The sequence below is a fragment of the Pseudochaenichthys georgianus genome, chromosome 1, assembly GCF_902827115.2.
Source record: "Pseudochaenichthys georgianus chromosome 1, fPseGeo1.2, whole genome shotgun sequence".
NCBI classification, from domain to species: domain Eukaryota; kingdom Metazoa; phylum Chordata; class Actinopteri; order Perciformes; family Channichthyidae; genus Pseudochaenichthys; species Pseudochaenichthys georgianus.
Genome location: NC_047503.1, coordinates 39,882,827 through 39,895,336, shown reverse-complemented (window position 1 = coordinate 39,895,336; position 12,510 = coordinate 39,882,827).

Genomic DNA, 12,510 nt, shown 5'->3' with positions numbered 1-12,510 from the left:
CTCCTTAACCACAAATCATATTTCTACTTTACATTCGTTGCCATTATTTTTCCATTAACTTCAGCAAAGTTTAAACTAAATCAACAGACTTTGCTTGAGTTGTGTCTACCATCTAATGTAGTTAAACTCAAATGTAATAGATATTCTGTTATGTTGCTCAATGTCAAAATGATTTTAATTCTCAATCAACCCATAACTTATACAAGTGTCATAAACCATCTTCAGTCGTTAACATGGGAATCTCTACTGTCCATCCATATCCTGTGAACGCAGCATTATTCCCATGTTCTTGTCATACAAACATTTATGTTTTAAGCATAACCTAAATTAATATTCCTTTGATCAACAGCTCTGACTGGATAAAGTGCCTTTTTGATTCAAATCAACAGCAATGTCATAAGAAAAGAACAAGTGCTCAATATTCTCAATATTCTTACCACATTACCACAGACATCTGTGACTTCTTTAAATTTCAGATGTTTTCCGGTTCAGTCATAGGACACACAGATGTGTTGGAACATTTCTGGTTTGGAAAAGTGTGAAGATTTTAGGACACATCCCAAACTCCCCGACCTTCCCATCGCTAACCTCTGAACATCAGGCTTGTTGGTCAGAGATGGACAAACCATCTGTTAGCATTCAGTCAACCGAACAACCACTCATCCACAGGAAAATTGTTTAACATACATTTATCCTGGCCACAGCATCCTGCTTTCACACACACACACACACACACACACACACATTACACACGTTTTAGTTGCATTTGTCCTAAATCACTAAAGCGCTGACATGCTATGGACCTCGAACATCTTGTGTTCCCAAATACAGCAGCTGGAATAATAATTGTTTCACAGACATGTTCTTAAACATTGTCAAAGGATCATACAGTTTATTACAGCGTTGGACTTTCTAGAAAACTAGTTTTGGCGATACTTACTTGTTACGTTGACAGTCATTTCTGAGTTCAGGAACACCGCAACATCAATACAACATCTGATTGGCAAACAAGCAACAACACCAAAGAGAAGCTTAAAAGGAAGTACACGTTTATCCAAATACCCTTACAGGATGTAATTTAACGGCAATACCGGCCCAAAAAATGACAATCATGAGTAAAATGTGAAATCGATCTTACCACTATGACACCTCCAACGATGTCCAATATGGGGATCAAAAAGAGCCTGCCTGAGTTTTATTTTTAATAGAGCTTAATTAATTCACAAAGAGTTATGACTGCATTTTTTTTTTAATGATTAGAGTGTTGCAAATGGGTGATTATGGCAAGTTTATGTCAGGTGCCTTGGATAGGTTTGTGTCTATCATGATGTATATTTCAATTCTCTGGACTTCACAATCAACATGCTTAAAATAAACATTGTACACAGTTTTCGACTTCGATTTGTTTTAACCAACCTGCTAAGTGAGGTTGTTTTTTTCTTTCACATAATTATGGTTAACCTGCACATTTGGTTAAAAATGCTGTATAATTCTGGGACCTTCCCAGCATAAATTTTTCTCTGTTTAAAGAGATGTCATCTATTTAAAATGTGAGTACAATGTAATTTTAAGCAATAAAAAACTGGCCAAAACTGGCAAAATAAGAAGTTGCAATACATTTGAATTACAAGTGAAATATTGAGAGAAAGAATGATGCAGCAATCCAGGATTGATTTCCTCCAAATGTCAAATATATTTATTAAGCCAAAAAGGAAATGTGAAAATTGTGCTCACTCTTACTGATTTCCTTTTATGTGACAGAAAAGGCGAGACAGGAGAAGACAAATCTGTGGCCTCTGGGTCTCGTAGCTATGAATTATGGGACCCCTAAAGGTCTAGTACTTCTCAGGACACCCACTTCTCTTAATAATAAAATAATCCTACTGGAATTGTTCTCAAACAGCGGGCCTCTTATATTGTCACAACCTCTCGCCCTGCTAGCTTCAGCAATATCCCAGAGGCACAGGTCTTAACCACCTGGACAAACTCTGGACGTCTTCTAAACTGCAGCCGCGTGTCAAACCTCCATACATCACAGAGCGACCACGAACAAAACGTCTGGGTGTTTTTTATTACTATCATCCGTCCTGGTCGTCTGTGTTATTATTGGTTTGATGTGAAGGGACCAGATGTCTCTAGGTGTTAACTTGGAATGAGTTCGACTTGTTTTGTCTTCGTGCCGCAGAAGAAAGCCTTTGAAAGGTTGAGCAAAGACGGGGTGTATTCCTGTGGTGTGTTTTCAATTTCTCTACAGAAAAGTTCAACTGAAGCAATTTGTACGTGCTAACAGTGATAAGTCAAACCTGGCAACCTTTGAAAGAGCATCTTTCATGGAGAGCTTCCTTTCATGCGTCCTCGGCAAATGACTCTACACTAAGCACTGCAAGACATTTCCGGGACAACAAAAAAATAAGGGACAGAAGTTTTGTTTCTGCTGAGACCTTATCTTGGCGGCGCATGACCTCATCACTCAGACATGATGCTTTGTGACCATGAGGCGAGGTGCACGATCTCTCCACTTACAATATAATCACTGGCTCCTTTGTGCCGGACGGACAAACGCTGCTGTTTACTGTACATCCTAAACACATAGCATCTTCTGTCACTGCTCATGCGTCAACAACCAGCACTTTAAAAGTGAACAACCGAGAAACAGTGTCCATGATGGATAGCCTGAAATATTTTTCTTAATTGTGCAACATCACCCACATGCGTCAGGACATCAATATTCACAGCTGCATACATGCTCCACTGCTGGTCTGAATACTAATTACAGGCTTTCCTGAATGATGGAAGCTGCTTCTAAAAACATAGGGCATTTTCTTTCTTCTTTTGAGGGTTTACACTCAATTTATATTGTATTAGTTTGCCTTTTTTTGTCTCCAATTGAACAATAATATTTGTAGGAAAAACCACTGCTCATTCTTCAAAATTATTTGTTTTAGGGAAGTTTTCAGCTGTGGAGAATTTGTATTCCAGAGTTAAAGGGATAGTTTCTCTCCCTCCATTCGTTGTCTCTCCTCTTCTATTTCATCTTATTGGTGCTCAACGGTGACATGAATAATAAAGCAACCTTTCTTAGAAACTACATTGAATACTGCTAATGTGTAACAGCACATTTGGTTTAGATGAAACCTTTCAATTTCAAATATTGGATTAAAAATGTTTTTTCTAGCAACATGTTATATATGTTTTCCACTAACATATCCAGTCATGCAATATAATACCTCCTTGTAGCAACTACAACAATATGATATGATATGATCCTTTTATATGGTTATGTTTAGGCATGTTTATGTCACACCATTTAAGATCATGGTCTTGGTTCAATACAGGAAATTCCACAATAACTCGAAGCACAAGACATGTTGACTTTATTAACATTTAACCAAGAACACAATCTTTCATTGACCTCAACCAAATGCTTTTGTGTGTCCTCAGTACTTAAATGAAGCACTCAATGTCTTAAGAAAACATTGCCCGGGGAATAACATTTATTGGAAACATATCAGAACCATATAAATGCAGGTTTTAGGAGAAAAGATTTGTAGTAAATATTGTATTATATAATGGAATACATATGTACAGGTAGGTACATGTACAAACAATATCCATGTGCAGTTAACTATGAAAGCAGATTTTGAGACAAGTGTTTTCAAATCTTCATGTTTAAGAGGAAGTATATTTGTAAGGATTAAGGAACTTAAAGCTGTTTTGAATGGCTACAATTATGAGCATAAGGTTTAAAATTGCAGAATAATATGTGTTTAAGGTTGTTACAGCTTTGTGGGCATTGAGGTTTCTGTTTTACCTTCAGAAAGTCAAAACCAAAGAGCTTGTTGCTTCCTGCAACGCCACTGGTTTCAAACAATGAGTGACTGAATAAAAGACCTAATGAAAATGTTTAAACCCAAGATAAAAGATGAAAAGGGCTTTACAAATAAGATCCACATGCATGCAGGGAAGCTATGACAACTATGAAAACACTAACGCAGTGATTCAGTGTGTTTACCTTTGTGTCTGTGTGTGTGAATCCAATAGGTGCTGTAATGGATGCCAGGCACTCAGCCATCGGCAATTATGGGATGAATACAGAGTAAAGACCTGGTAGTTGACCTCGATGAACCTAAAAGCTGGTCTTGGTGCTGCCATGATGCAAAGCTGGTTAAAACCATACCCGGCAGCTTCTGTGGCGTGCTCTGTGTACGAGAGGACACCACCACATAATGAGTGATGTGAAGACGGCCATGTTGGGCAAGCATATTTACACAGCAGATGTTACACTTCATGGAGGTCTGCTACCAAGACTCGGATTTACACTGTCTCAAAAACACTATAGAGACTCTGAAGATCACTGAGTCTAACCAGATTAAACGACAATGGTTGGTTTGGCATTGGGATAAACAAAGCCATGTCAAAGAAAGTTAATTTAAATCCGTATTTTTAAATGGCATGTCTTTTGTCTTTTGCGATATTTGGTACAATTTCCCTCGGCTCTTATTGTGGTGTTTCAACCACTTTGTCATGGTGGTTTTGACAACACTCGAATGCTTAAGGAGTCTTAACTGAGAGGCATGATGACCTCCCCTGGGAGTCGTTGGGGGTAGATGTGGTGCATATTGGGCATGTTTTGTTCCTCAGTCACTGTGCAGATGCCACGGACGTTGGTTGGGATTTTGCCCTTGAGAAAGTGAACAAAGTGTCTGTGGTCATTGAGGGAAACCACGGCTCAAAGAGAGATCCATTCCTCAGGCGTCAGTGAGGAACAAAGTGTCTCTTTCCTTGCATGGAAATGACACTCGAAACATTTCCCAGAAAAATGTTTTTTATAACGTAATAGCTCCATGCTTTGGGAAATTGGAACCCTTCACCTATTATATTAAACCCTCCAGGAAAAGAAACGCCTCAGCATAAAGTGAATCACTTTTAAGAACAATTAGAAACTATAGGTTGCTGACGTAACCCCAGTCTCAGAGTAACATGAAGTGAGATGTCTCACTATGGGATGCGCCTCATCGCGGAGCAAACAGAAGCATCAATCTCATTACGCCAATCCTGATTGGCTGGTGATCTTGACGTCAGCGTCAGGGGAAATCACCCCCTACAAGTAGCTTGCGCCACGACGCATGCGTCATTCAAACACCTCTTCTCGCTTCACCATAGCAAGGAGGGCCGTCTGGTGAGACATCTCACTTCATGTTACTCTGAGGCCTGGGGTTACGTAAGTAACCTATAGTTCTCATTCATAACACTCCGTTCGATGTCTCACTATGGGAAATTGTAGCTCCCGTATTGTCAGACGAGCTTATCTCGAAAATCACCGATCAACCAGAATTTAACAGGTGGAGTCCCGACTCAACAAGGTGCCCAGCACTGCTCGGGCCACGCTTGGAGCGGAGACGTCTAGCCTGTAAAAGCGGACAAAAGTGAGCGGCGAGGACCAGCTTGCCGCCGCACAGATGTCCTGGATGGAAACACCCTTGAACAAAGCCCAGGATGTAGCCAGGCCCCGAGTCGAGTGAGCCCGCAGACCCAAAGGTGCTTGCAGATTCTGACTCGTATAGGCCAAAGCAATTGCCTCCACAATCCAGTGGGAGAGCCGTTGCTTAGTAACAGGCTTGCCCTTGTGAGGGTTAGCGCAGGACACGAAGAGTTGGTCAATAAGACGAAGCTCCTTTGATCTGTCCATATATGTGTGTAAAGCCCGGACTGGACACAGTAGATCCTGCTGCTGCTCCCCGGAGGAAACCAGCGGCGGAGGAAATGCCTCAATGTCACTTGGGGTACACGAACCAACCACCTTTGGTGTAAAGGCAGGGTTGGGTTTCAACAACACTCTCGTTTGCCCTGGGGCGAACTGAGTGCATGAGGGATGTACAGACAGTGCATGAATATCGCTGACCCGCTTGGCGGATGCCAGGGCCAGTAACAGCACTGTCTTGAGTGACAGATGTTTCATGTCAGCTCCTTCCAGGGGTTCAAATGGGGTCATTCTGAGCCCATTTAAAACCACTGCCAGGTCCCATAAGGGCACCAGTGACCTGGAGACAGGGAGGAGCCTGCGAGCTCCCTTCATAAAACGGCAAACCAAAGGATGTTGGCTAGCCGTATACCCTCAAAGCCCACATGGCATGCAGCAATAGCAGCCAGGTACACCTTGATCGTGGAGAAAGCTCTGTGTTTATCGATCAAGTCCTGTAGGAATGATAAAATCACCCCGACAGGACATTGAAAAGAGATGTGCCCTGCTTGAAGGCACCACTCCTCAAACACCCTCCACTTACAGTCGTAAAGAGACCTGGTGGAGGAAGCTCTCGCACTCTGAATAGTGTCTATCACCTTCTGAGGGAGTCCCACTGTATTCAGATTGTACCACTCACGGGTCAGGCCCATAGTGCCCTGCGCTCTGGGCGTGGGTGAAGGATCGCCCCCCCCGCCTGAGACAATCTGTCCCTGCGTGGTGGGGGCTGCCATGGCTGCCTGCATGGCGGAAACATCAGTAAGTGTGTGGCGTTGCTCCTTTACTCTGGCCAGAGTTCAGGGTAACAGAGCCAGGGGTGGGAACGCGTACAGAGGACCCGGAGGTCAATCGTGTACGAGTGTGTCCACGCCTAACAGTGCGTTTAAATCGTGCATTAAAGAGAACAGCTGTCATTGAGCATTTTCTCCCCTTGCGAACAGACTTAACGCGGCTCCGCCGAAACGCACCCATAGCGGACTCACGATCCTTGGATGAGGAGTCCAGTCTGCATAGAGTGGTGCACCTCTGGACAGTAGTTCTGTCCCGAGGTGCATCACTCCCGGTACCTGTGTCGCTCTCAGAGAGAGAAGACGTCTGCCGCTCCAAGGGATCAGTTTGTGTGCCAGTGTGTGTGACTGGGGACCACGCAACCTCCCTTGGCGGTTCATACCATGGATGTATAATAAGAACTGGATACAGCGTGGGAGGCGGGGCCTCATTCATTCCTATGAGAGTTGCTCATTAGCGCATGATGATAAAATGGCCCAACTTTTGAGAGAGTGAAACGTCACAGATTACCTGGCATGCCTGAGAAGTACCCGTATGTGCGCTCATAGCGCATGCGCAACTTTAACCAACATGCTCGTTCACATCAAGCACGTCAATTTGCGTACACGTAACAGCACCGTGCGCTCATGACAGCATGGTAATGGCTTGTTATTATGCAGTTAGCAGCTAGCGGCTAACTAGTAATTATGCTAATGTACACATCAATCGTTATGTACTTCTATTATGCTGTAACAGGATCTAGTGATATCCAACAGAGCTTCATTTAGCATGAAAGAATTATTGCACTGTATATATATATATATATATATATATAAATATATAAGAAGCTACAGGAACGTTAATCTACGTCGGTAATATTAACTTTATTTAATACAACATTTACGGTACAATATTTACATCATACAGCCCATGTAGTATAATATTTATATACAAATTTGTATACAAATGATGAATTACAGCAAACATGTGCAATATATCCATTATTACAGTTCCGTGGGCTGGCAATAAGGCGATATGGGTCCGTTGTTATTGTGCATCCATGGGTAAAGAGAAACTCATGTAGTGCTGAACACGTAACATGAACGTGCCGGGCAGCGCGGTCCCGTGGGTTAGATGCGCGTTCATAATGCCGAGGGAAATAACTCTCAGAATAACGTTATTAGCACATTTTTACAACTTGAGGAACGAATGTTTTTAATAAGGGCTATACAAGTATTCATACTGGGTTGTTTATTTAGTTTAAAAAAATGTATCCAACGAGTTACAGACCACTCTTTCCCCATGTAAGTCAATGGGAAAAAGTGTTTCCGGGCCTGGCAACCAAACGGGTGTGCAGTACCGCCGTTTTGGCCAGCACGAATATTCCCATCTGAGTCCGGCGCATTTCCTGGGGGCTTGGTTCATACACGATATCGTGTTGTCTGTCCTCACGAGGACATGGTGTCCTCTGAGAGAAGGCAGGAAGCGTTTTAGGGTGGGGAACACTGCTAAAAGCTCCGGGTAATTTACGTGTGCCCGCTGGAGGTCTCTGCTCTAGAGACCTCTCACCGGGCGACCTTCGTAAATACCCTATCAGCCTGTCTGACATGCGACCATGGTGACCACCTTCCGTGAAAGGACAGCACCCGTAGGCGCGTCCCGCACTAGAAAAATCGGGTGTAGTGCCACTACGCATTACATAATAACCAATACTCTCCGCACGCCATGGCGCGCGGGGTTCAGTTGTATTATGAGCCCCATGTTGAGCGGGTGCTTTACGAGGACATTTGTCTGCGTAATCTGACTCTGCTCGGCGGGCATTATAGATAAAACCCTTCTTTCTAGGAGAGAGAGAGCCTCTCTCCCCAGAATATGGGTTGACTCTCTCTGGGCTTGTGAAAACAGATAAAGTATGACTGTTTTGAGAAGCCCAGGCAGATGTCGTGAGTATCTCCTGCTGTATGCTCCTTATGCGGCTTTCACACCAGCGCTTTTCAGTTTCTAGCTCCGAGCGGGAGCTTTTCTGGTTCAGCTCCGGTTTCTCTTTTCAGCTCCCGCTCTGTTTACACCGCCCACTGGCGCCCCAGAGCTGCCCCTGCTGCGTCATGACGTCACCGTTTACATCGCTGATTTGCTCCCCAACGGCAGCCATTACGGCGCTCACAACAACAACAACGGGGAACTGCGTCGGGTCGATGATCGTGTTGCTTTTACTCACACGAAGCCAGAATAAATTGAATAACGACTTCTCCAACCTTATGCTTTGCTCCAGAGTGCCGTGGTTCATTGTTTATTAATGTGTTTCTGCAGCATTTACCGACCGCTGCAGTGCTGGCTGCTCTTCCACGGGAGTTTATTCTCCCGTTAGCTCCCGGTTAGCTCACACTGCAGCAGCCGCTCTAAAGTATTCACTGTCCGACTCACACAAGCAGCTGATGCATATCCCCAGTTCCCCTTAGCCTAAGTGAATGTGTGTCAGTCTGAATTGACACTATTTGGTATCACAACGCTGTTATGAAAGTTCCTCTGGTATAAAACGGGTGATGTTAGCATAGCAACCGAAGCTAAACTGACTACTTGCATCCGATAGCTGCTATAATACAAAACAACACGTCTGCCTCTCTCCACAATGATCGATAACAGTGAACGGATGGTCAAAGTAAGGCACAAATAAACAGAATCACACGAAGCCTGGAGCCTAGTGTTGCCTGACTTTATAAAGTGTGTTTATAGGCACTACTGCTTGTAGGCAGGCATGACAGTCGACCCATGGGAGGTGGGTTTAGTTTCCTGCACGCCTCGACGTATAGAGAGACGTAAGCGACGCCACCTCTTAGCTCCGAAGCTCTTGCCTCTAGACCAGGGATGGGCAAATGGCGGCCCGCGGGCCGCATGCGGCCCCCACCTCCTCTTGTTGCGGCCCTCAGATTAATTTATAAACAACGTAATTAATTAAAAAAAAAAAAAAATTTAAAATATAATTTTTTTTTCATTTGTTTTACTTGTAGTACTGATACCGTCCACTAGAGTCCTAGTTACGTCGCGAGCTGCGTACATGATTTCAAATACCGCAAAATAATCTGTGATGTATTTGTGTGTATTGTGTTTGTTTCCCGGGGAAACCCTCACAAGAATGCCTGCTGTGACGTTAAATTGCCTTTTATAATTATGCCTTTAAAAGCTTAAAAGTTGTATTTATCATCTGAATTTGGCGAAAAAAGTTTAATATTCTTAAAAATACTTTGTTTATTTGAAATCAGATGAAAACAAACTGTCACGGACCCTGCCGTGTTATCTATGATTACTACGCTTTTCATTCATAATTTCAGCGGGAGGGAGGGGGAGTGGCGCTGAGGAACAGCAGAGTGCGGGCTGACAGGTGTCTGTGTTGACATTCCCCTTATTGTGGAATAAGGAGAATGCAGAGACTGGCTACAAGTGTTTTAGGTTCAAGTGAGACAACTAATGTGTTAGTGTTCATGAATTCATGTTTATGTCATCTTAATGGTTAATCTCAATACACACACAATTTCCGTGCTTTCCAATAGTTTAAAATAGCTTTATTCCACTGTTTAATAACCTGTTCAATACAAACATGCCACTTGTACAAATGCAATAACATTTCTGTGAACTGATATTTGTTTAGTGAGCTTATTAAAGGATGTTCCCATTGTTTGGGGATGTTCCCTTTGATTGTAAAATGTCAATGAAGATGTCAGACTTAGTATATTTGTTAATAATTACATACAACACATGGAATTTGTGTGTGTGTGTTCCAAGTGAATCTGCGGCCCCCTGGTGGCCAGTACATCAATTATGTGGCCCCCACCACCAACAAAGTTGCCCATCCCTGCTCTAGACCGACAACTTTTTTGGAGCTGGAAGTGAACCCGATTCCGGAGCTAAGAGCCGGCGCCGCTGCGGTGTGAACAGGAAAAAACGGCGCTTTTTAGGCTCCAGCTCCGAGCCGGTGCTGAAAAAGCGCTGGTGTGAAAGGGGCATTAGAGCCAGCTGAGATGTCACGCTTACGGCTCCAGCCGGCACTGCACATGCGCGTGACGGTGGTGCCCTTACAGCTCCAGCCGGCACTGTGCATGCGTGTGACGGTGGTGCCTTCACAGCTCCAGCCGGTACTGCGCCTGCGCGTGCCGGTGGTGCCTTTACAGCTCCAGCCGGCACTGCGCATGCGTGTGACGGTGGTGCCCTTAAAGCCCCAGCCGGCACTGCGCGTGGCGGTGGTGCCTTCACAGACCCGTCAATAATCCGCCTTTTGAGATATGCCGTAGCTGCTCTCAAAAGGGGAAGAATTGGCGGGCTGTTTATTGGTTTTATTGATTTTCTTTTCATTTTTTTGAGCTGCGCCCTCGGCCTGAAGCCTGGATGCGTCAGCGGCAAATGTTTTATGACAGAGGAATCAATCAGCATGTGACATGTGACATGTGTTTGTGCGGACTTGAGGATGGTGTTTAGGCATCTCTCGAGGCGGCGGGAACACATTCACGGAGGGGAGAAGGAGGGGCTGTCACGCCGCTCGCTTCTTCTTCCTCGACTGGTGGCCGAGATTCTGGGTTGGCTGAGCCTGAGCTGCAGCCGGAACTGGAGATTTTCTCGGCCAACTTGCCCTTGTCTCCAGCCTGGGCTGGGGACTCGGGGTGGGCTGCGACCTCTGCTTAACCGGTGCTTTGAACCGGGCAGAGTTCGCTTGGGTGAAGGACTGCTGCTGCGAGGGCAGCGGCTGGGCCCTTCGATGGAGGCAGAGGTGGAGTGCCTCGTCCTCCTTCTTCTTCGTCTCACACCTCCTTTGCATGGAGGCGAGAGTGGAGCCGAAAATTCCCTCGGGAACGATGGGCATATCCAGCACATCTTCCCTTTCTCGGTCAGGGAGGTTGGTGAGGTTGAGCCATCTCGCTCTTTCCTGCACCACCATGATCCCCATTACTTGGCCTGGACGGCGCAGCGCTGGACACGGAGGCAAATGTCCGTGACCGCTGCCATCTCGTTCAGAGTGGCTGCTCCCGGGCTACCCGACAGGTCCTCGCAGAGCTCCGCTTGGTAGGCGGTTAGCAGCGAGGACACGTTCAGGGCCCTGGCGGACAACGCTGCAGCTTTATAGGACTTTTCAGTCATTGTGGACTGAAAGCGGTCCGCTTTTGCTGGCAGCGTGGGGTTCCTGCTAGGTGAGGGGCCCACCTTCTACCGAAGGTGGGCCACCACCAGCGGTTCCATGGGCGGTATGCGGAGCAGGCCGAGCCTCTCCATTCCATCGCAATCCAGGGAGGAGGCACCCTGGATTGGGACCTTGTTGCTGAAGGGCCGGTCTCTCCACGAGACCGACACTTCATCCAACATTTCTGGAAAAACAGGGAGGAGTTGCCTCCCTTTGCCCGCTGTTTGGGGAAGATGCTTCCCCTCGTAGCGGGACCTGGAGGTCTCCTTGGCTATTTCAGGCCACGGAACATTGAGTCTGACCGCAGCGCATTTGCACACTGCCTGCAGGTCCATGCTCAGACCGGGCGAAGCTGGTGTGCTGTCGCCCGGGAGAGCAGCCCTCGCTCCAGGCTTTGCAGCCTGGGCCGATGACATGAAGGTGTCCTCTTCTTGGTCATCTGATTCGGACAGGAGGAATGCCAGGGCGTCCTCCTCATCGTCCTCCTCGTAATCCAACTCGAGGACATCCTCCGCGGGTGAGACCATGGTGAGGTCTAACCGGGAGCCCCAGCTTGGTAAAGCGCGGGAATCCGTTCAGCGTGTCTTGTCGTCACCGGGTCCCGGCCTGCCAGGGCGCGGGATTCCGGTACTGAGGCCATCGCTGGTAATGAGCCCCAGACCGACACGGAGAGGGGTTCGCTCTCTGTGACGGACGCCCCCATGTCTTGACTGCCGGCCGGCGGGTCCATGGACATGGGGGGGTCCTGCTCCGACAGGCTAGCTTGTCTCGCTAGCCGTCGGCGGAGGCTCTTGACTGTGAAGCAGACACAATGTCTGCATGAGCCGGGGATGTC